The sequence below is a fragment of the Phalacrocorax aristotelis genome, chromosome 1 (assembly GCF_949628215.1).
Source record: "Phalacrocorax aristotelis chromosome 1, bGulAri2.1, whole genome shotgun sequence".
NCBI lineage: Eukaryota > Metazoa > Chordata > Aves > Suliformes > Phalacrocoracidae > Phalacrocorax > Phalacrocorax aristotelis.
In genome coordinates, this window is record NC_134276.1 from 127,269,530 (window position 1) to 127,292,298 (window position 22,769).

Sequence of the window (22,769 nt, forward strand, 5' to 3'; positions counted from 1 at the left end):
ACTGAGCACACAAGGAAGATCCTCACCGTACAGTACTCCTATATTGCTAAAAAGATCAGCCAGAGCAACCATGAGCCAATGGCCTCATCCCTTTCAACCTAAAGGCTAAAAAATTCCAGTTGACCATTATCCTAGAACAATCCTGTCAGGCCATCACATGGTGATATTTATTACGTGTGTCTAGTTCAAAGGTGTTGCAAAACACAGGTAGAGAACTTGGTTTTTCAGAGCTGAGCATTAAAAACAAAACATTCAGTTTCACAGTGCTCATTACACAGGAAACAAAATGAGTCTTTGTGTTCCAGTAGCTGAAAGCAAATATGATCATATTCCACATCTTTCTCTCCTTTGCCCATTATTTTTTGGGCTCGCACATTCACTAGTCCTCCGCGCTCAGCTGCACAGTCTCATTTACTTTCTCCCTCAGTCTTGCATTCCTCCACCCTCGCCCTCCATAACCAGCTATCTACCCATAGTTTTATAAGGCGTTCATGTTTTCCCTTCTCTCTTTAGCCACCACGTGAGCCCCAGCAGGGCTTCCTTCCCTGGCAGCCACCCTCCTGTCACGTCATGGAGGGCCCCACTAAGGCAGCAGTTGCTGCAGGAATTCCCTGCTGACCAAGGGCCCCTCTAGGGTTCATGCAAAGGACTAAAATGCAGAGTCTTTTGGTCTGACTGAGGTCATCATCAAACAATATACCCACTAATTATAACTTTGCCTCATCCCTCACCTCTCCCTGAACCAGTTTCCTCTCTTCCCTACAAAGAGAGACAGCACCAGTGAAGTACATCCTTTGGGTATGTAAAGAAGGCCTCCTTCATTAAATGCTATGAAGTGTTTTGATATCCTCAGAAGCGTGGTGTTACTTAAGTGCTAATCGCTCTAGTCTTCAGTATGTCCAAAATTATTTCACTTGTTACCAAAAAGCTCCATTGTCACACATTACATTGCCGTTGCACTGAAAAATAATTAACAGCCTACATTTTGGGGTCCATTATTTGAGCAGTTTGACTGACTGGGGAATTATCCAGAATTCCCAAGTTTTCAACGGAGAAATTAGAAAACATTAAAAAGGTAGGCCAGGGAACAGCTCTATGAAACAACTTAAACAAAGAATGAGAAAAGAGACCATTCCTTCCAAGCACTAAGACAAAGCAGTAGGTAGAAGTCAAAGTAACAAGCAATAACAAGCAATCTATATGATAATTTAAGAAGGTAATGTGTTAGATGTAGTCCCAAAGATATTAAACAAAAGTATTCAGTAAATCATTCTTAAACATCCAGAAACCCAAAAAGTTATCAAGAACAGCATATAGTACTCAAAACAGAAGGTGAACATACAATATACCATTTTATATTTCAAACAACACATAACACCTGATGTAGAGAAGCAGTCTCTAGTACTCGGATCAGCAGCAAATTCACTGTCTCCCCTCTTGCTTCTTCAGCACCTCTTCACCTCTTTGCTTTTCTGGATGCAACCAACTTCATCAGCTTGAGGTTTAGCTAATACAAACACTGTTATACATATAAGTCAGAGAGTCAATATCTTTGGCTAACCATAGCGAAACCAGGAGGGACTGAAGCTCTGCATCCAAACAAACCTCAGCCTTCAGTGCCCACCAGATTATGACCTGCATTGGTTCCTTACCCTTCAGAGCTCCCAGATTCAGTTAGCTAACATTGGGCAAGCACTTTGATTACCAAAAAACGCCATCACCCCCGACCCCCACCCGACCCCCCAAAAAACCCCAAAACAAACACCACCACAACAAACCTAAAACACATAAACCCTAGGTAAAGTACCAGTGGCACAGAAAATTCAATAAATAAATAAACAAACCCCCAAGCTTTCAACAGATATTTAAGTAAGCTGCCAATCTGTGTAAGACCAAATCCTTAGCTGGGGATAGAGGAGCAAATGTCTTGTAAAGGCAGCACAGGTATGTTAAGAACATGAATCCCAAGATCAAACTCAGTCTCTGAAGAGCAGCAGTCTGGGAAGTGGCATCTTTCACAGACTCTTTCCTCACATTCCAAAACTGTTTTTTTTTCTTACAGTCTCAAAGCTGTAGAAAGTCATCTTTCTTTCCAGTTTCAGCTCCTGACTTCCAGCACTGCTGGCCAGGCCGGCACCCAACGCACTCAGCCTCTAGCCGCTGTGGAATTTCTCACCCTGGCACCACATGCCCAGCTGTGCTCATGGAAGTGGAAAATCTGACAGCATTGTCTGAAAGACACAGCTTGGGATAATTGTTGCTCCTCATAGTTCCTCTGTCAGTGAATATTACCATACTCCTCTCACAGGAAGGCTACTATACCTCTCATATTCCTCTGCTTCCAGCCACAGAATTCCTCTTTGCCTTTAAAGCAGCAGCAAAATATGTTATGATGTGAGAAAAGGTTTAAAAATCTTGTGCAGATTAAAGCTAAAATCTCCATAACTGTACCTGCTTTATTAAGTTCTTTGGGCAGCGTAAACATGGGAAGAGGAGGAAAAGGAAACCAAAAGGTACCTATGCTTCTGTAACACAGATGGATGTCCTTCATGCCTGCAAAATCCTTATTTTATAAATACAATATATAGATTACACTTGTTTTAATACAGGAAAGAAAAATCACTATTACACTACAAAAACTTTGTTGTGAATTTTAAACAAAACACAGAAAGGAAAGCTGTGCAGTGGCTCACAGCCAGGCACGTACCTTGCACACACACACCAGATCCCAGTACAAGGGACCATTTTTATCACAGATCCATGCTGTCTACCTTCAGTTCAATTAACATAATTCATCACATCTAACTTTGGTATCTACCTAACCTGCTTGGGAAGCTACTGCCACCATCATGCCTGAGCTCCTCTTGACCTCCAGTGCCTCTGTCCCCCTGCTCCCAGGGAGGCAGAGTGTGCTGCTTCCCCAGGGTCCTCTAGGAGCGCGGTGGCAAAGCATGGGAAACAGCCCAGGGCTTATGCGTTTCAGGTTAGTGCCCTGACAACTTCACCATGCAGTTTTTCTCTCAAATGCATGCCACACGGGGTTTTTTTTAGGGACACAGAACTGAAAAAATGATGCCAACGAAAATCCTGCTCACTCCAGCAGTACAAGGGCTGAACTCTCTAATGTGCTCCATGGATTTTCCTCCGCTTCTCCCCATCCCCTGCCCCAACCAGTGATGTTGTTTCTCATTACTCGCAAGTCATCACCTTTTTTTCAGAATGCTAGCCGATGCGTAAACATTTATTTCCCTGGAGACTGCCAAACCCAAAGCCATGACTGGAAGGACTTTCTCTCTGTTGCTTCCTTCCATTTCTTTTGCTACAGGTAAACGTGCCATTGTTATTCAGAGGAGAATAAACAACATTCCTACTTTACACAGAGAACTTGGATAACAGTTTCCCTGAGCAATTTTCCACCCTCCTATTTGTGCATGCTGCTGCAATGGCAAGCCTTGCACTAATCTCATCTTAACACTTTTAGGTGAAAGCTCACGTTAATAGTGTGACTTAAGCTTCACAGTTTCACACCACCTTGGGCTGGTTCCACACTAGGCCTGATCTCCCATCTGAAATGGAGGTGAGTCAAAATCAAAACAATTTAGCCAAAGCCACCCAAGTATTAGACTGGTACCTCAAAGTAACTTTGGTGGTCCAGAAAACATAAATAAAGAGCTGATGCCCAGGTGCGGGAACAAAAGCTGTTCATAATATATTAAGTGATATGCTTTCTTTTGATTAAGTAGAACAATATCCATAGCCTCTATCTCTTTCAGTAGTCCCAACAAGTCTCCCCTCCATTTGTATCTACACAGAAGTAGGTGTAACCTAGCTATTCATGTATCAGTATGTCTCTTCCAAAAATTAGTCATGATTTGAGGTGATTAAGAGATACCTTAAAGACTGTAATAGGGCACTTAAAATGGAGGTGCACAAAATCCCTAGGCATTTAATGAAATTCAGGCCAATATATACATAAAACATGCATAAATAATACATGTATTTAGTGCAATAGATGCCTCTTCCTATATAGTTAGTATGTTATGAATTGAAAGAAATGAAAAAACATGAAGTAGGTACAAATACATGCACACAGAGAGAGAAAATTATGTGGCCCTTTCTAGCATGAAAAGGAAATTATTAAAAGTTGGATAAACAACAACGGAGGATATGACAGGGGCAGCTGGAGAACCACACTGGGGGACAGAACTTCTAAGTGAATCCACACAAAAAAATGTCTCCCCTGACAATCCGTTGTTCTTCAAAGAGAATAATGATTCTAGAGATGAGTTTGCATTTGTCTTCGGATGTCACAATAAATGCTAAGAAAGCAGCTGAATGAGAGTTATTATTTCCTCTGAGCAACGAAGGATTTGGGTACAGTCAGAACACCAGCACCCGCAATCTGAGGGCAGATACAAAGCAACAGCAAGCTAGGCAGGAAGCTCAGAATCTTTCCCGGGCCCTGGGAAAGGAAGATGAAAGAGGCCATGGGGCAAGCTGGAGATCTAAGAAAGGTAGATCTAAGAACCACAACTGCAAGGCAGCTGTTAAATCATGAGGGAAGTAGGAGCATTGTTTAAGAAAGTGATCACAGGAGGCATAAAGTTTTCCAAGACCAACAGAACATAACTGCACGCGAATCGGCGGAGAATGTACTGCGCAGAGGTCTATGCTACTTCGTTGGAATAACTTCGCCCATTTGGGAGCACTGGGGCTGCATCCAAGTCTTTACCATATTCACACACTCTCTACCCTGAGCACAGCAGAAAGGACTAGTAACCCCTTGGTGCTCAAGAATATCAACAGCTATGTTATGGGCTATCTAATCTGCCCTCCCTAAGCGAGCTTGCTGGGCAGAACATAAATCCAGCCCTACCTCTGAGTAACAAGATGCTTTTCCAACTGGCCTGGTGGAGTACTTGGCCTGATGATGACTCTCACAGTCAGATGTGCAATCCACCCTCTGGCTCCCTGTTGGTTTGGACTTGTTGCCGATATACTCTAACACCCACGACTGCAGGAGATAAAAGAGAGGTTCCTGTTTGACTGTATAAGACAGCATAAGACATAAGCATAAGACAGTCAACAGGTAAGCTATGTCCTTGCACCTGCTGTTTGCAGAACTGGCCCTTTCCACTGCACGCTCTTCCCTGCCGTGCTTCTATATGGAAGAAGACAACTGTAAAAGACACAAGAAGTAACCTTTAAAGCTACTGTATTGCAGCTGGAAAAACTGACCCAAGAAAGTAGGGTGCTTCCTGTCCCACTTGGTTGGGCTGCTTCGGAGTGTTGGTGTCACAGTGCTTGGGAACCTGTTTCATTATTTGGTAACTTCCACGGCACATCTGAACACCCTTGTTTAGTCAGAACTAAGTCTAAAATGGACTATGGGTTGTGTTACAAAAGCATGAAAATATTTTTTAAATCTGCAGCCCTGCCCCCTGCCCCCATACCGTTCTATCAAAACATACACAGGAAAATGTTTACAAGTTATAATCTTCTCAGCTAGGCTTAGTTTCCTGTGTATATTTCAAATGCAATGTCTCAAGAACACACACATACAAATACCTAAGAATGTAGGTGGGGTCCATGCAGACCTGAGTTCCAGGTTTTACAATGAACCATGTTATTTTCTTATATGTCGGCTTTGGTCTTTCAGTTGCCCCATGACAGTTGGGTTATGAGATGAAGTTCAGAGTGAAGCTGAACGAAGGGCAACCACGGTGCAGTGCTGCTTTTTCTGTATGTGAAGTTGTGCACAATTAAGGGGAGTGGAGAATCACAGTTTAATTTGGCATTTTCAGAGCTGAGATTTCTTCATTTCAAAGGCTGAGTTAAGTCTGCAAATTTCAAAGTATCTAGCACACTATAAAAAACAAGAAAATGGAGCAATCACCAGAAGAAAGTCAAGTGCTCAAACTAGGACAAAGTAATAACTGACACAGAACTGGGACTTTCCCCGTTTTCACTCTCACAATTCTGTGGTAAACCATTTCGCTTTGTCTTTGGTTTAATTTCGGAAAAAAAATTATAGAAAACTCTCATGCTCAGAATGAGTATATATTAATCTTTTGTTCTGAGTAATAAGGTGCAAAGAAATGTAGTCCTGGCAGGATACTAATTTCTGATGTTGTCAATTAAAAAACTTCTCCTGGTGTTTTGAATGGAAAAATCTCTCAGAAAGTGTTTTTATCGAAGCACCCAGTTCCAAGTCCTGGATTATTAGGTTAAGCTCCGTCAGCAGAGAGACCAATATAAATGCTTTTCATACCATCTGCCTTGATGCCTTGACAAAAAAATAAAGAAGAGGAAAAAATACGTAGGTCCAAAACTCTTGGATTTTAACCTGTTTCCCGTTAATATAAAGCCGGGAAATTCAGGTCCTAAACATATAAAATGAAAAACACGTGATTACGTCATTTTCTTTTTATCTTCCCTCAAAACCTCACAGACCATCCAAAATCACCCAGTGTTCCCAGGACCTGATTTCTTTTTATATTTTATAATCAGAAAAGCAGCTTTAAGTAAATGTAGGCACTAGCAAATTATTTTTGCCACTCCCTTTTGCTGTTCTGAAAAGGGCTTGTTACATACAGCTCATGCATTTTTACCTGATGTTTATTAGGAGGCTCTGTATAATTACCAAGGTTTTGATTTTCCTGTTTAAAAACAAATTAGGGTGGTGTGCAGGGTCTTGCAATATTAGAAGGTAACTCCAACAGCTAATGATGGAGGACAATGCCTCAGTGAAGGTGTTAGCGATCCATCTGGCCAATTAAAGAGTAACTTAGGCAGAGCCTGATACTATTTCTCAATTACAGTGGCTGTGACTTTGAGAGTTGAGAAGCAGCAAGATTTGGTGTGAAACAATGAAGTGAAAACATAGAGAGAAAGATCAGGGGAGAGCTGCTGTAACCCCACATCAGAGAGGAAAGGGAAAACACTATCAGCCAGAGACATACCTTGACGTACCAACGAGAGAGGGGGCTGGACTTTAAAAGAAAACATCTCAGACATGAAACATATACAGGTAAAGTCTGTCTCCCTGCAGATTTGCGATCAGAACCTGCAAGTGCTACACAATACCAGTACAATTATCATAGGTCTCCTCTCCCACAACGAAGTAAAATTCTCAGTGAGCAAAAGACAGCATGGGCTGTGGCTCTTCTGGAGCGAAGCCTGCGCTGGCCAGCCAGCTGTCCTCCACCGAACGTGCTTAGGTGGTAAGTTCTGCCTGTCTTTCCCTCAAGCAGCGGCACTAATTTGAGTTTTTCTCCTCTCCTTAGATAGCCATTTTGTAGGAAGCAAATTATCTTTCAGCTCCTTCCTACTTGGCTGAAAGCGATCAGCATGCTTAACAGCTACGTACGGGTGTGACAGACAGGCACAGGGACAGACAGTCCCATAAACTTAGATGAGATAACTTGGCAACAAGTACTCCAGGAATCTGGGGGTGTTTAAAACCTGGAAGTGGATCCAAACTTTAGCTTATGCCATGCCTGAGGTAGAGAGAGACCAAGGCCTTGTTCTGTGTGCTGCCTTCCCATTTGGACCCCCGTGAGTTCTGACCATGCACTATTTTCTCTCGTGGCCATGACTGCAGAAGCAGGCCAGCAGGATCTCCCACCGCAGAATCTGGACATGGACACCCCAGAGGACTACCTTATGTATTTCACATCATAGGCTATTTTAAAACTTTTTTTCTTTTTTCTTGTCTTGCATCTTCAAAAGCATCGAACTTGAACTCAGAGGTCAGTAACAGCATTTCTTCCTGTCCTTTCCCTTCCCACCTGAGAGAGAACTTCTGCCCCCACTTCTAGGAGGTTAGTACGCCCCTTCCCTCCCATAGCCAGTCTCCCATGCTGGCTCCTACTCCTTTCTCTCATCTTCCAGCCGTGACAGGAGAAGGAGTTAAAACCTCGTACTGCTTTCTGGCCAGCACCTTCTCAAGTACGTCACCCCTCCCCACGCATGCACGAGTTGCACTGCCCTCCCTCTGGACGGTTCCACATATCTGTCCTCTGAAGTTACAGAGATGGGAATGATTTTCCTCAACATGAAATGCTGCATAAAGAGTGTGGGTGGGAAATATGCAGTGTAATGGAACTGAAACCCCATAAGGGAAATCAACGCAGGCAGCTGCTGATACACTATTTACTTGGATAAATCATCCATTTTCCTCCCGGGCAAGATGACTTGAGGTATCACCTACCCAGGATGGCAAGTGCAAATATAAATAATAAATAAGACTATCTGAGGAAGAATTCTCACTGTAATGGGTTTTGTAGAGAACTAAGTTTCAGTTAAACTTAATCCTTGCTGTCTTCTGTGTCTCCAGCAGCAGAAACATCTGGTCGGTTTTAGATTCCCCTTGGATTCCCAACTTCAAAGGGAGTTATAAAGAATAACAAATACATGTACTGGCACTGAAAAAAAAAATTAGAGCAGCAGGAGAGAATGGTAAAATTGTCCTTATTTGACTGCTAGTGACAGGCGCCACAGGCAGAGCTGTGAGAAAAAATCTTAACGGCTCAGGCAAATAAGCTTTTTTTTTTTTTTTTTTAATGACTGGCTCTCTCTACTAATGACGCAGAAAATCTATGGGATCTGCCCCATAATGGCAAGAAGCACATGTGCCAGGGAGTAGGCACGCAAGGGTATTCAGAAAACAGATTTCAAATCAGATATGTCCTAAATAATAGGCAGGAAACCAGGAACCAAGTTTTGTTCCCAGCCCTTTCACTGAGAGTACCCTGTGTATACTGTTGGTTAAATTACAGACGTACAAATTTTTGGCTCTTTTAAGTCAGTAGGACGTTGTAAAGTATGGTCAAAAACAATGACTGTCATATACGCTTTTCAAATCCTACTTCAAAACCTCCAGGAGCAGGGGTAGGTAAGCAAACACAATAACAGATGTCTGTGGCTTTCTGTCTTCCTTCCACTCTCTGGTGGCTGGGAAGTGAATGCCACGCTCCCTTTATGAATGCAGCACTACCAGCAACAACTTCTGACATGTTTCTGCCCTTGCGTGCAGTGAACAGAAGCATATAGCTGCATGCTGATCTTGTGAATCAGTGCACTCGTGAAACAATCACACCCCGTTTCCCACTTCCCCCATGCAGCATCAGGATCTCCTTTATCCTTTTTTCTTCCTCATGTTTCACCATTTCGGTCATATGGTTAACAAAATAAATGTCATGTGAAGGATGTGTGAGGATTCACGAACCTGTGTGAAGCCTCCTCTCTCCTAAACATTAACTCTTGTTGTATGAATGATTAACTCCTGTATGAACACTGAACTTGCTACTGTTTTTCATCAAAACTATAGACTCCTAAATGCCTGGCATCATGTAAAGCAAATTTACAAGATGGATGCCAGAGAGGAAAATTACAGAATAGGCTTTTGCAAATAGCATTAAAACCACAGCCATACCTCATTCACCTCCACTTACAGAGAGTCCATAGAATATACGTTTTGAAGGTAGTCATCAAACAAATTCCAACCATTCCTGAATCAAAGAGACTGATCAACTTGTGGATTTTTGATAGAACAAGAAAAGCTGTATTTGGCAACTAAATTATTTGTTGCAACTAATTCATTCAGGTCTCTTGCTGGAGTTGCAACCATGACTTTTTACACGACCCTATTTTGCCTTATTATGTCATGAGGTAAGCAGCTTCCCATTGTTTCATCTTTAAAGATATTTCAAGACCTCTTAAACGCCCCACATAACAGCAAGATCATATCAAGATTTTCCCATAAATACAGCAATCTCATATTTAGATCAAAACTTTCAATCATAAAAACCCTAAGTTCTTGTACAAAGTAATGATCAAAGGATTTCTGCAACAGGCTCATTACTGACGGACCCTATTCCCAAATTGATTTCTCACTGAGTATTAGAAAACTGTAAGTGAAGATGCTTTACAAACTGCTATAGAAGTAGGAATTAAAGAATATACTGTGGAATTTGTCATCCCCAAGACAGAGATCAGCAATTTCTGAAGCTCACAGTGCGGCACTATTAAACAGTTTAATCTGAAAAGGGGATCCAAAATTAACCTGAATGCACAGCAAAGACAGGATGAGCCAGCTCTATGTCTGGTGTACTGCTAATAGTTTTGTGGGAGCCAAGGTGGGATAAACTCATTCCTCTTCCCCAGGAACTATCACTGGAAGGAATGCTATGGGCAGTAGTGTCTCTAGTGACATCAGACTGTCGGGACCTGTGAAAGACAATACTTTTGGAAACGCTACAATCCACAACGTACTGATGTAAAATTAACTTCTGGGAAAGCTTCGCTGACATCTTGACCTGAAGACCTTTGACTCTTGAAAGGAGGCCTGCCTTCTTGGTAGGGCTCTATTACCTGTGTTGCCAATACGCTCCTATTAGGAACCCCTTCAGATTAATGCTTACAATTTCAATTTTCCAGCAAAAAAGGCCCATTTACCTATAGACAGTAAGGGAAGACAAAAAAGGCAGATCAGGAAATCTCAGGGTTCCCAAAACTTGTACTCCAAGAAGGGATTTCTTCAAGAAACACTTAATATCAAGGTAACATTAGAAGTTTTCTGATTTCTGTATTTGCACTCAGAGCAGCTGTACTGCCGGTGTTGATTCCAGGCTGAGGGAAGCACAGGCTTCAATAGCTTGAACAACAGTCACGGGTTCTGACTACATCCAGCAGTTTGAGTGGAGAATTTCCAATATGGACTTGATCCCCAGCCTGCTAAAGCCAAGGAGAGAATTTAGATCAAGCTCGATACATGTTCCAAGGAAACTTCATCTTTTTTCTACAAGAAATGCTACATGCAGCAAAACGGAGTTCATTTAAAAACCAGTCATCCCGCCTGTCTACACCCCTGAATCTTCACTCTTACGCCCTGCAGCAATGGTCCTGACTTTCTGAAGACAGACTGGCAAGTGAGTATCAGGTAAAAGTGAAGGCTTAGAGAGGTGTGTCAGCATTTGACTATTGCACATAGTGAGGGAAATAAAAGGTATTGAATGAGAAGGCGAGGCAGAATAGCTTTCTCTTTACATTTGCTACAAGTTTTTAGTGCTACAAATCTTTCCTGTGAAATCGTTCTCTGAGTTTGATGTGTCGTTTATTAAAGGCAGCAGCACAACAAAAGGGACATAGGCTATCAGTCCTGGGACACCAGCTAACAAACACTTCAGTTAAATCCCAGGATTTCTCCAAACACCTTTATAAACGTTTCTTTACATCCTGTTTATAGCATGTTACATTCTGTGACTAGAGCTGGTAGACCAGATCCTGCATGGTCCAGCAGTTTCTTGAGCACCTTTCCTGTCCTCTTACATGCCTACAGGCATTCAGGCACAATGCAGCAATTGAATATAACCATTATAAAGACAGTTGAACTCCTGGCCAACCCTCAGCATGCACATATACATTTGCAAAGCATTAATGGCATGGTAAGTGAAAAACAACCATCCCAATAGTATTAGCCAGCTAGGCAAGATCTACAGATGCTTTCTGTTTGCTTGGGATATTTTACTGCTTATATTATCCTTTTGATGTGTGCTGCTCCACTAGCACGCAGGAAATATTGTAAGTGTGTCCACAACATAAACTGTTTTATTTATAGAGCTCTGAGGTGGGGGAGCTTTTATTTTTGCATTTTTTTTAAGGCCTAAACACATCAATGTTCCATCTCTTCATATCCAAGATGAGTGCAAAATATGTTCTTCAGATTAAATCAGCCCTCTTAAGACTAAAATCAATTTATACTGATGTAGCAGGTTACAAGCCTAGTCACATAAAAAAATTCTGATGAATACAGGAGACAGCTGTTGGACAAAGCATATCTTCCTGCCTGTCTTGTCACAGGCCTGTAACTGAGAAATACTAAACCAACTACACTATTGTCCAAACACATCTTTATTTAAAAGCAGCTTTTCTGTACCAAAAAAAATACCCCTTTCCAGATTTGACAAACAGAAACAAAAGGTTAGGTGGTCTAACGAATGGAAAACCTTTTCAATTTGTATTACTGTGTCATCTTGTGTTTACCTCTGACCGGAGTGAGAACTCCGAAGTTTGCAGAGCCACAATTTCCCCTGAACGGGTGCTTGGACACTGACTGCTCTATCACTAACATACAGAAGTTGCAGTGCTGATATTCTTAAGGAATCCGGCGTTGTATCCAGCCAAGTTTAAGGAAGCCAGATCTGAATAACCAAGGTGCCACAGGAACGGGTTAGTATCTCAGTCCTTGTTCAAAAAACAAGGTCATCACACTGTTGAGACAAGGTCAGGCGCCTTATGTTTTCCAGCAACAGAGCACCCCTTAACTATGTTCTTTGCTTTTAATCTTCACCCTTGCCCTCCTTGACCAAAATATCCCTCTTAGATTCATGTTTTGCTTTAGTAGGGTGCCCCCACTGAGACAGATTCAGGCCAATCCTGAAGGATTTAAACTTGGCCAAAACCATAAGCTAAAGTAATACGCCTCCAAGGCATATACCATATTGTGGCCCTGGACAAGACTGCTTCCAGAAGAATTTTACTATTTAAGTATACAGATCCTACAGGAGAATGGAGAGGGAAAAACATCCAATATATTAAGAAGAAACAGAGGGAATGCTTTGGGTGTTACACAGGACCAGGAAAGAATCAAAGCAATAACCAGAAAGTGCTCAACTAAGGGAAGGTCCCTTTTAAATCAAATCTAAGAAGCAACAAATGGAAGTGTATACACTAATACTAACTGTACAGGCTTGACAATCACACTGTCGTTACATTAAACTGTTTGCTGACTTCGCAAGCACCCAGAATTTGAAAGGTTTGGTCCATGACCAGTCCAAACAGAAGGAAAGCAGGAGAGCTGAAATGGTATCAAAGGCTTCCCAATTTGCCGAGCAGAAACACAGAATGTATTTCCAGGGGAGATCTACGTATAGTTACAGAGACAGATTCTGATTAACTATTACAGAGACAGAAACCCTCATTATAACATCAATACAAGAAGACCTCAGCATAGTCTAAGGGTCCTCACACATTTTAAAATTTTTGTTGATTTAATAGAATATGACAGATTTAACAGATTTGTGAAAATACATTTAGTAGAATTCTGATGAAGTACTCCCCTAAGCACCACCTAGGAGAGCTCAAACACAACCCAAAATTCCTGCTTTATAGGATAGCTACAGACTTTGAAATTTGCTTTTGTTTCACAGTTGAATTAAACACCGCATTGCAAAGTTGCCCATGAAACAAAAATAAAAACTCATTTCAATCAATTCCATGTTTTGTTTTGACAAAATAATTTTGTTTTGATCGTTACTTTCAGTTTTGATTTCAATTTTATATTAGAACATAGAATAAATTTTTGAAAGAAAAGTTTGAAACAAAACCATTTCTGTTCCAGAAATGCCAAAAAGCTTTATCTGGAAATATGAATAATGAAAATAAATAAAAGCCCTGAAAGTTTTTGTTTTGGTTTGGTTTTTAATGAACTAGTATTTCCACAAGAAGAGAATACCACTAGGTATTTTTTTTAGTGCTTCTAGTCCTGACCTTCAGTACTTCTTCGTGAGCCCCAGAAGCTTGTAATATCTCTGCGATGCTATCAATATATCAGTGACAATCTAGTTATTATTAATAATCCAGCTGGTATGTTGTTCTTGTCCAAGAGCTGGTGGAGCTTACTGATATATGAAAGGTAAGAGGCTTTTGCAGACAGTCATTTATGTAACAACTAACATATGTCTTGCTGGATAAAGTACCCTTAATTAGTATTGCCATTTGGGGACGTATCAAAACCAGTTCTGAGCAGGATAAAGCAGTGGGCTGAAAGTCACAGAGAGTCCTACAGAAGAATCTGGGGTGAGAAGAAGTGAGAGGAATGCTAGCTGTTTCTGCTCTGTCCCTGTAACCTTAAACTTAGAGTGGTAAAGAAATGTAAGAGCAGTTGAGATTAATAAGATGTTTAACATCTATGAATTCCTTTTTCTTTAACCATTTGCTCCAACTGCTAAGAAAGCCCTTGATCACTGTTCGTACATTTCCAAATGAATAAAATGCAAAATATCATGAAGTCATGTGAACCTTGACTGAAGCTGTGAGAAAAATCCTTGCCAAAACCAGGAAGAATTCAGGGATTTCACGTAGATCAGGTAGCAGCAAGAATGCCAACATATGAAATTATTCCCTTAGGAAGACCAGAAGGAGAGCTGAAATACCACTGGACCTTAAACCATGACAGCACATCATTCCCAGTGATTGGCATCCCCTGGCTACTTCAGCATTGAGATGCTGATGAGAAGTGGTTGCATCCCATGCCATTTGGTGAAGGGGTTTTTGTAACATGGACAGAATCTCAATAAGAACTAAACAATTTTTGTTTCTTACAGAGCAAATTTCTGAACGCAGTGCTTGGAGCAGAAGGCCAAGGAATCAAACAACTGTACTGCTTAGTCCCCCACGTAAGCACTTTCTAACTGGAACCTGAACGTACCTACCATAACACCAGATGCCATGCGTTGCAAAGCAGAGATGAGGAAAGTCTTGGGGAGGGCTGTTGGGACTACCTCACCTGTAGGCTTCTTAAAGTATTAGATTTGGGGAGAAGTGTTTGAGAAGAGTGGCTAAAATAAAAGGAGTTAGGATGGCGTATCTTTACAAATATATTATTATCATATGAGAGAAATACAAAGGCTTGTTCAAAAGCCTGAACTACAGTTACCTCTAACAAAGCTTTTCCTGCTGCACACCAAGCAGACTGTTGAATTTGTGTTCTGCGTACTTGGCCCAAGTGCCGACACCTTCCACAACTTGGAAGGAGTTGAACACTCTCTCCTTCATCTTGTGTGTGCCTTCAGCTAAGGCTGTCTGTAAGCCCTTCCTAGCAGTAAGATTTCAGAGCCTAAAGGCCTGAGGAAGATGACTAACACCCCTACTCTTCACAAAATAAAAATACAGATGTAGAGATCAGAGAAAACAGAAAATACCCAAATGCACATCCATGCCTCAGCATCCTCAGCAGTAGCCGTGAATGATGCTTGGGCTTAGATCCACATTAGGTGAAGCTTCCCTTTCCCACACACAGTGACTCTTCCAAATGAGGGATCTCGTTCCTCTAATACCAGCTTCCCTCTCCCTTAGCTGATCTTAGTTATTAAAACAAACGAATGAAAAAAACCCTCCCTCTGCTAAGCATCCCTCCCTTCTCCTCTCCCAACTTTCCTTGTGTCTCCCTTTGTGCCTCCCAGGGTTTGTTGTTTTTAAGCCCTTGCACTAATACCTGGCCTCTTTGTTCTTTTTTCTGTTCGCTTAAAACTCCAGCCCCCAAAAGCAAATTTGGAGAAAACTGGCTTTCTCTAGTTGCCCCATTGTTCTTCTCAGGCAAGATCTATTTCAGATGTTTCTATTTCAAATATTTAATGACAGACCTATTCATACAAAGATATGCCAACACCACTCCCCTGTCTCTTTGGCATGATGCAGAGCAGAGAAAAAGATTGTCACAAGATACAAGGGTTCAGTTAGTCAATAAAATCAAGTTCTAGCTTATAAACAGTACGTAGCAGATTCCACACATTGCCACACTTCCCAGAAGCAAAAGCCTGACAAAGAGCAGTTTCAAGGGAGACCCCATGGGATACACACATCCAGTTAGCACTACCACAGTGGACGCTGGCTGGCTTCCCTTCCAACAGGACCTGAAGAGAAGCCAAAGACTGTATTGAGCCTCAGAGAATTAACTTACTTTTGGGGTCTTGTCTTCACTGCAGTGTCGTTTGAAAGTACAATGCTAATGTTGCCCCCAGCATGACTCCCACCCACAACAGAAGCCTCTTGCTCAAACTAAGTGCTATTTTAACTTGATTCTTTGGCCTAAAAAAAGATTATAAGTGGCAGGCCATGTGTTGTAGTTACTAGTGTCAGTAACACAGTGGGAACTCAGCAGTTCTCTGGTTACGGGTTTAAGGCATTGATCTAAGGCCCTGTCTTGCAACTGGGATCTAGACTAAAAACACAAAACCCTTACACCCAGTTATCTACATTAAGCTCATGCAGATAGCATGTGACAGTCTGATGTTAACAATCTGCTTCTCCTCTCCTCAGTCTCTGCAGTACATTGCTGACAAATAAATATTCCAAATTTGCAGAAGAAACCACATGTGTACAGATCAGTTTAGGACAGAGAACCCTTAGCAACATCAGTCTGTAACACTGTTCAGATAAACTGATTCAACGCATGTAAAACTAGGCTGGTTTTAAGCCTTTTTACCCACTACCTCTGCTTACCCAGGCTATCACTGGGAACGAGGTGGACTTTTTGCAAGTACCTTAGAGTCACTGCTTGTGAAACACAACACAGCTGCACCAATAGCCAACTCCCACATGAACACAGCGTGATCAGATTTTAGCTCTGTGTGAACTGCAGACCTTATATATATGGACAAGAGTATTTTAAGGCACATTGTGGCATGTGAGAGCAGGCGGAGGTGTCCATATAGACACTGTCTGTGTGGCAAATCCAACCTCTTGCATCTTGATTCTTACCTACATAAACCCTCTCTTCACTCTAATAAGCTGGCATGAGATGAGCAAATCTAAGAACAGGCAACTAATACAAACCACCACAAAAGTGGCCATATTGTCATCTGAATGTCTCATGCTCTAGTTTATTTACAGTCTCCAGGGCTGTAATCCCAGCTGGTAGTTTTAATTAGTAGTGAATGTACTTTCACAACAAATTGGACCTTCTCCTTCTTGGGCATCAGAGATCCCTTCCACAGATGACTGTGGAATACGAAGAGACAAATTTGGGGGACATCGGGCAGGCAGTTTTCTCATATCACGTATCTGAAAAACTACCATCACTCTCTGGCTCACAAGAGGACTTGGCAGCAAGTCAGACTATTTTGACTAACCAGAGGACTCTTTCCCCCAGTGCCAGAGTAGTAAGATACAAGCATCATGGAAGCTTGTAACAAAGCATAAAGTAATGCTGTTTAGGAATCAATACAAAATTGTGGGCCACAAGGCCAGCTGCAGGGGCTGTCTTTTGCTTATGGGTTTTAAGCCAAAGCATGGGATAACATGGCAAGCATCATCAGACTGAGTACATGTCTACTCTTTAGCTGTTATCATACAGGGGTAGCTTTGCCCATTCTGCAGCCATTAGTAAATGCCTTTCTATAAAACTGCAAGTGTAGCAGGGTTTTAACAATCTTTCTGCTCTAGCTGCTCTGGGATTTTTTCTTTCTTAGCTGTAACCAGTTGCAACCAGTTGTGAATAAGTTGTTATCCCTCTGCGCGACTCACAGCAACTAAAAGAAACCAGTTTCATTATGCAAGTCGTCATGTCCGTCCCCGTCCCCCCCCCCCAAAAAAAAGAGTTTTGTTTTATGGTTAATTATCCATGGTCTATTTACAAAATAAATCAACCCATTGTGCACCACCAGGATTTGTGGCCTTATTTGAACTTTGCTTTTCATTAATCACTTTAAAAATAAAAGCTAACTAGATTTTTTTCTTTTCCTCTTTGGTTTATTACTTGCATCTGGGTATAAATTGTAAAAATGGTGAAAGAACAAAGTATGGATTATTCACCCTCAGTTTCATGACTTACATGATCTCAGTCTTGTCTTTCTCCACGTGCCTAAACAGATGCACAGTCCAAAAATTCCAACATTCTGTAAGAAATGCAATCACAAGAAGGTTGAAATATTTTTTAAAACTCAAACATTGAATTATTGCAAAAACATAAATTGTAAAACGTTTTCCTTAAGAAACAAAAAGGTGGGTAAATATTTCAAGCATACTTAAGCTACTATAAGAGGTCCATAAAATTACTCATATAGATACCTAGGTAATACACAAATGTTTGTGAGCTCTGAGTGCAAGGCTATTTTGTTTAGACAAAACCTAATTGCAGGCAAGCTGGAGAAGGCAGAAAATTGATATCTGATTTCTTTACAGTGCTTACAGTTTATTCAAGAAACAAGATTTCCTTTTTTCCTGAAAATCTTTTAATTATATAAGATGTTTAGATCTTGTCCCCATGCGACGACAGACAACTACCGAATTTCTGAACACTAGCCAATGGAGAGGCAGGTGAAGGACATTTTTAGCTGCTCTGTTAAAAAACTAACTGTATTAACACTTATTTCACTCTGAGAGGGAATAAAATATGTATTTGCATAAAACTGAGACTGTCCTCAGTTTCAATTAAGAAAGCCTAACAATGTATTTGTTTCCACTTGGACTCTTCAAGTAAAACTAAAAAATAAGAAAGGCTGACAAACCACCACAATAAAAGTATATATAACACCAGTATATCAAAATACTGCCCCCCCCTTTTTTTTTCTTTTCATTTACCAGTCACCCTTAAGCACTCTTTGCCTTTACTATGAGGAACAGAAAGTCACAGTGCTCCACGTAATCACTAGTGAAACGCTACAGATAAAGCTGTGCTGCCAGTAGGTCAAAAAAATGTGGTTCTGCCGCACTCAAGACTACAACTTTTTACTTCAAAGCTCCTGAGCTGAATGCAAGTATAAAGAAGACTGAATACAGCCAACAGGTATCTTTTAGAAACCGAGATGAAGAGTTGAAGCTAAGACATTAGATCATTAATACTACATACTATTACTAATAGGAGCTCAAGAAGGTAATTTCTGCTTGCCTGTTGGTGCGAAATAGAATTGTAGAGATTTGAAAAGTTAAAGAAACCCACTGCCTCCTCCTCCACTTTGCAGATGGCTGAACTGCTTTAACTTTCATTTCCAAAAGTAAATTAGCTCCTATGTAAATAAAAGTAAAAATTTAAACCTGCCTCCACCTGACTGCAAAGCACTGCAGCTGGGCTGGGAGAGGAATGGGTAGGCCTTCAAAGAAAAAAGCCTTTTTAAGCGACTTCTAATATGAACGCCTGCCCTTGCAGCAGTGAGCTGTGGCCCTACAGCCGCTTTCCATTATAAATGCTAAATTGGGAAATGTTTAACATTCTTTGTTTAATCTTTGCAGTATAAAGAAAAAACAGCTGATTCTCAGAAACACGACAGCCCGAACAACCATTATGGATCTGCCCCTCCCTTCCTCACAGCAGAACAGAGCATTTCCAGCCTCAGCAGCAACTGACACTTTTTAATCAGAAAAGTATATTTAGATGGATCCCACAAAATGAGACTGAAACATTGTCTTTTTGGTTTTTTTTTTTAAGTCATGTAAGGGCCCTAGGCAACCAGGATATTTACTAAGAACTGTAAGCAGAAAAATAGTTTACGAAATATATGTAGTGAAAACCATGGGCAAAGATAGTTTCAGATGTTTTCTGCACTATTCTTTGTTAATATCTTTCCACAGTCTTTCCATGAAGAGCATTACTATTTGTTTTGATTTAAAACTTTATCACCTAAGTGTGTTCTTCTCTTGTTCGCTGCACAGTCAAAGCAGTGAGTCCATCTAGCCTGCTGCAACCAGTCACAAATAAATCAGCAGAAACTTGGGAGCGAACAATCCTCTCTGCTGCTTACACAGGCAAACTCTCCTTGTATCTTGTCTCTGCAAGAACTTCCCTAAAGGGGTGAGTTTCATCATGTGTCATAAAAGCCAAATCAGCCAGAGGTTTCTCCAGTCAAAATTATGAAATAATACCCCAAATTGAGTCCCTACAGAAACTGAACTGTTTACAGTTAGTTTTCTTACAAGATTTTACCCTGAAGCACGCTTCACGGATTATCAAGTCTGGTTCCTTGCTCTCTTTTAACACAGGTATAAAGGTCACATCCTGAAGAGTTGTTTTTAAGCCTCTGCATCAATAAGGTGAAGAGAGCTTATCCATCCCTCCCACCAGCATTCAGCAGTTGGCACCGGCGAGACCAGATGTCCAGGAAAGAAACCCATAAGCAAATGAGGATGTGCTCCTTTCCCAAAGTGGGTATGACAGACTGCATGGTACACCCTCTCACAGGGTTCACGCTGAGGGAAGCACTCCATCCAAACAGAACCCTCTTTATTTAGCAACAACAGGAAAACATTAACCATTGTGCAGAGGAAAGAGCAAGGAATATCCAGGTGTCGACCCTGCTGTAAGCACTGTGCCCATCCCAGCAACTCCTCTACACCACTGGACTTCAGTGATCCTTCCCTGCGGGTGTCACGGCCCACCTGCATATGTTAACAGCAAAGACTAGAATGTGCAGATTGTCGGATGGGAGAAACAGATTCTCAGATGGGAGAAAGGAACCCCCTGCTTCGTTTGCTGTGAACGCGTAAGATAATTTCGAAAAGGAGTAGTACAGGAACATTCAGTGCAGCTAGGCCTGATACTTTTGTTACATCTACTCTAAATATATTGCTTCGTGCTTCATTTCTTACAGACTTAAGTCAAAAAGACCTGTGAAACTACTGAAGGCACTAGCAATGAATTACTGATATAGTGAAGGTCACAAAACTGTCATAAACTTCAACCAAAGTGTCAGAGTTGCAAAAAACACTGTTCTGAGAAACGGAGGGAGGAAACCTTGCAGAATAATTACTAGATAAAAAAGACTACTGTAGCTAATTCAGCACATTGCTGGTTACAGCAAAATCCTATTAGCTAGCTATTTTTCCAATATACCCAACCCCAAGCATGTGTCGGGGAAAAAAAATAATGAAATTTAAAAATAAAAAATAATGTAGAGCTCTTTTCATTTTTGCTGTTGCTTTTAAACCTTTAGGGTTCATATTTAACCTTTCCTCTAAAATAACAAACTTGATTTTAAGAAAACGAAGGCACAGATCTTCGTACTGGCAGAACTCAAACAGCTTATGTTTAAAAAATAAAATACTAGAGTCTTTTAAAGTTGTGAAATGAAGTCTTATTCATTAAAACTGAATATTAACATCTCATTATAGAAACTGTTCAAACCATCACTTTTGCCTATTTTGCCTATGAATTTAGGAAGACAGAAGTTTCACAGGTTGCATGTCTAGCATCTGGTCAAGTCAAATCACCCTCTCTTCCATAAATTAAAATTAGGTTTCCGTTCTGCAAAAAACATAAAATTCCATCATTCTGGTTGCTGTTCAGCTGTGTATATATAACTAGACTTTTAGCAGCAGGTTTTTCTTCTTGCTTAATTTGTAAATACTCAGAAAAAAATTAAATGTGTGTTTGACCATTAGGGAAGGTTAGTGCCGTATTACAACTCCATGTAAGCGTATGAAGCAAAGCTGGGGACTGAACACTCAGGAAGTCAGAGGTAACCTGTAACTGAAAAGCACGCAAATCCACTTAAGAGGGAAATTTGCTTGTCTACTGTGAAAAGTTATCAGGCTTTGTACGCCCACTCCAAATAAGTCTTCCATTGTAATTAGTGTAGACAAAAAACTTATAGACTCAAACTCTGAGAAGATGGGCAGAAAGTAATTTTCATACAAAGACATACGACTACTCTTTTGATTAAGTTAAGCACTGGAATCATTATTTATCATGTTCTCTGTAAAGCTACACAGTCTACATCTTCCAAGCATTTTATAAAGGGTTGACAGCTATTAGGGACACCAGAATAAGGGATTTTAAGACTACTCTCCTCCACCGCATGCAACCATGTCATATACTGCTATTGACACATTGATTCAGACCATCTTACAAATACATGTTTCCAGGCCCTTTAACTCTTACAGGATAGTCTTCCAGAATTTAATCCTCTGATGACTAGGGTCATCTTCTGATTTCCATCTAATATTTATAGACGGTTGGTGCCCACAGTTTGGTCTTTGTGACAACATCAGCCTGAAGTTTAAATGATTATTAGCCTCTCCAAATCATTTCTCCCTATGCATTTAAATCTACTTTATAAACATTAATAAAATAGCGTTAGATTATTTCTGTAGGGCACAATAAACCAAGTACCTACTACTATAATCCCTAAGAGATTCGGTACTGAGAAAGAAATGGAGGCAGAAGTTTTCGTTGCCCAGAGCCAAAGCAAGGGCTAGTTTCAGAATCAGGCAGGGAATCCAGGTGTTCCAGTACATTTTTGAGTATCAGTGTACTCCACAGCAATTTGGTGAAATATATTCATACAGCTTGTAATATACTTACAGAGCTTAAAATATTCCACATCCTGCTTTCACAAAACCCTATTTCACTTAAAGCTTGTCTCAGGGATCACTGTTGAAAGATGTCAGCTTTAACTATTTTTCCATTGTGCCTGAAGTGGGCATAATTCACACTCAGGCTCATTCTATGACTGCTTTCCAATGCCAGAAAATCACCTTAAAATAACTGAGAATCGAGCCCTGTAACTTTATAATTGACCTAATAGGCTCCTGACATAATATCAACAGAATTAGCAGCATTACACTAGGGAAGTATCTGTCCAAGAATGTGCACGCAGACAAGAATGGTTTGTAAAGGGCAAAAGAAAACAAACCCTGACACAATGCTCGCAACCACAAACAGGTCAGATCCTCAGAGGGTACAACTGGGAATAAATTGGTTGCAATAAGTAAAGGAATATTTTCTTCCTGTGATCAAAAAGTATTAAGTTTTCTTAGGACTGACCCTTTTTTTACCCCCCCCAAATCTCTTGTTTTTTTAAATTCTTTTATCAAGGTTATACATTTTTTCACTTGCATTTGAGAGAAATCAATTAAAATATCCCAAACCATCCTAGTCAAAAGAATATCTGGATATCTTCAGACATTGGTCACTTAAATGAAATAAAAATGAAGAAATAAAGTTCAGTACCACCTAAAATTTCACTATGCTTCCGCCCTTGCGGCTGTTATAC

General features: G+C 40.7%; 1 protein-coding gene across 7 annotated transcripts in view; it reads right to left on the bottom strand.

The window, feature by feature from the left end:
* Positions 1–22,769, bottom strand: part of ZBTB20 (zinc finger and BTB domain containing 20) — a 465,108-nt gene that overhangs the window by 219,185 nt on the left and 223,154 nt on the right. For 4 of the 7 annotated variants that reach the window (XM_075106546.1, XM_075106520.1, XM_075106556.1 and 1 more), the window contains one exon: positions 17,615–17,678. The exons of the other annotated variants lie outside the window; for them this stretch is intronic. The gene's annotated coding sequence lies outside the window, so the exon portion shown is untranslated. The remainder of the gene's footprint in view (positions 1–17,614; positions 17,679–22,769) is intronic. 7 annotated transcript variants of the gene reach the window in all.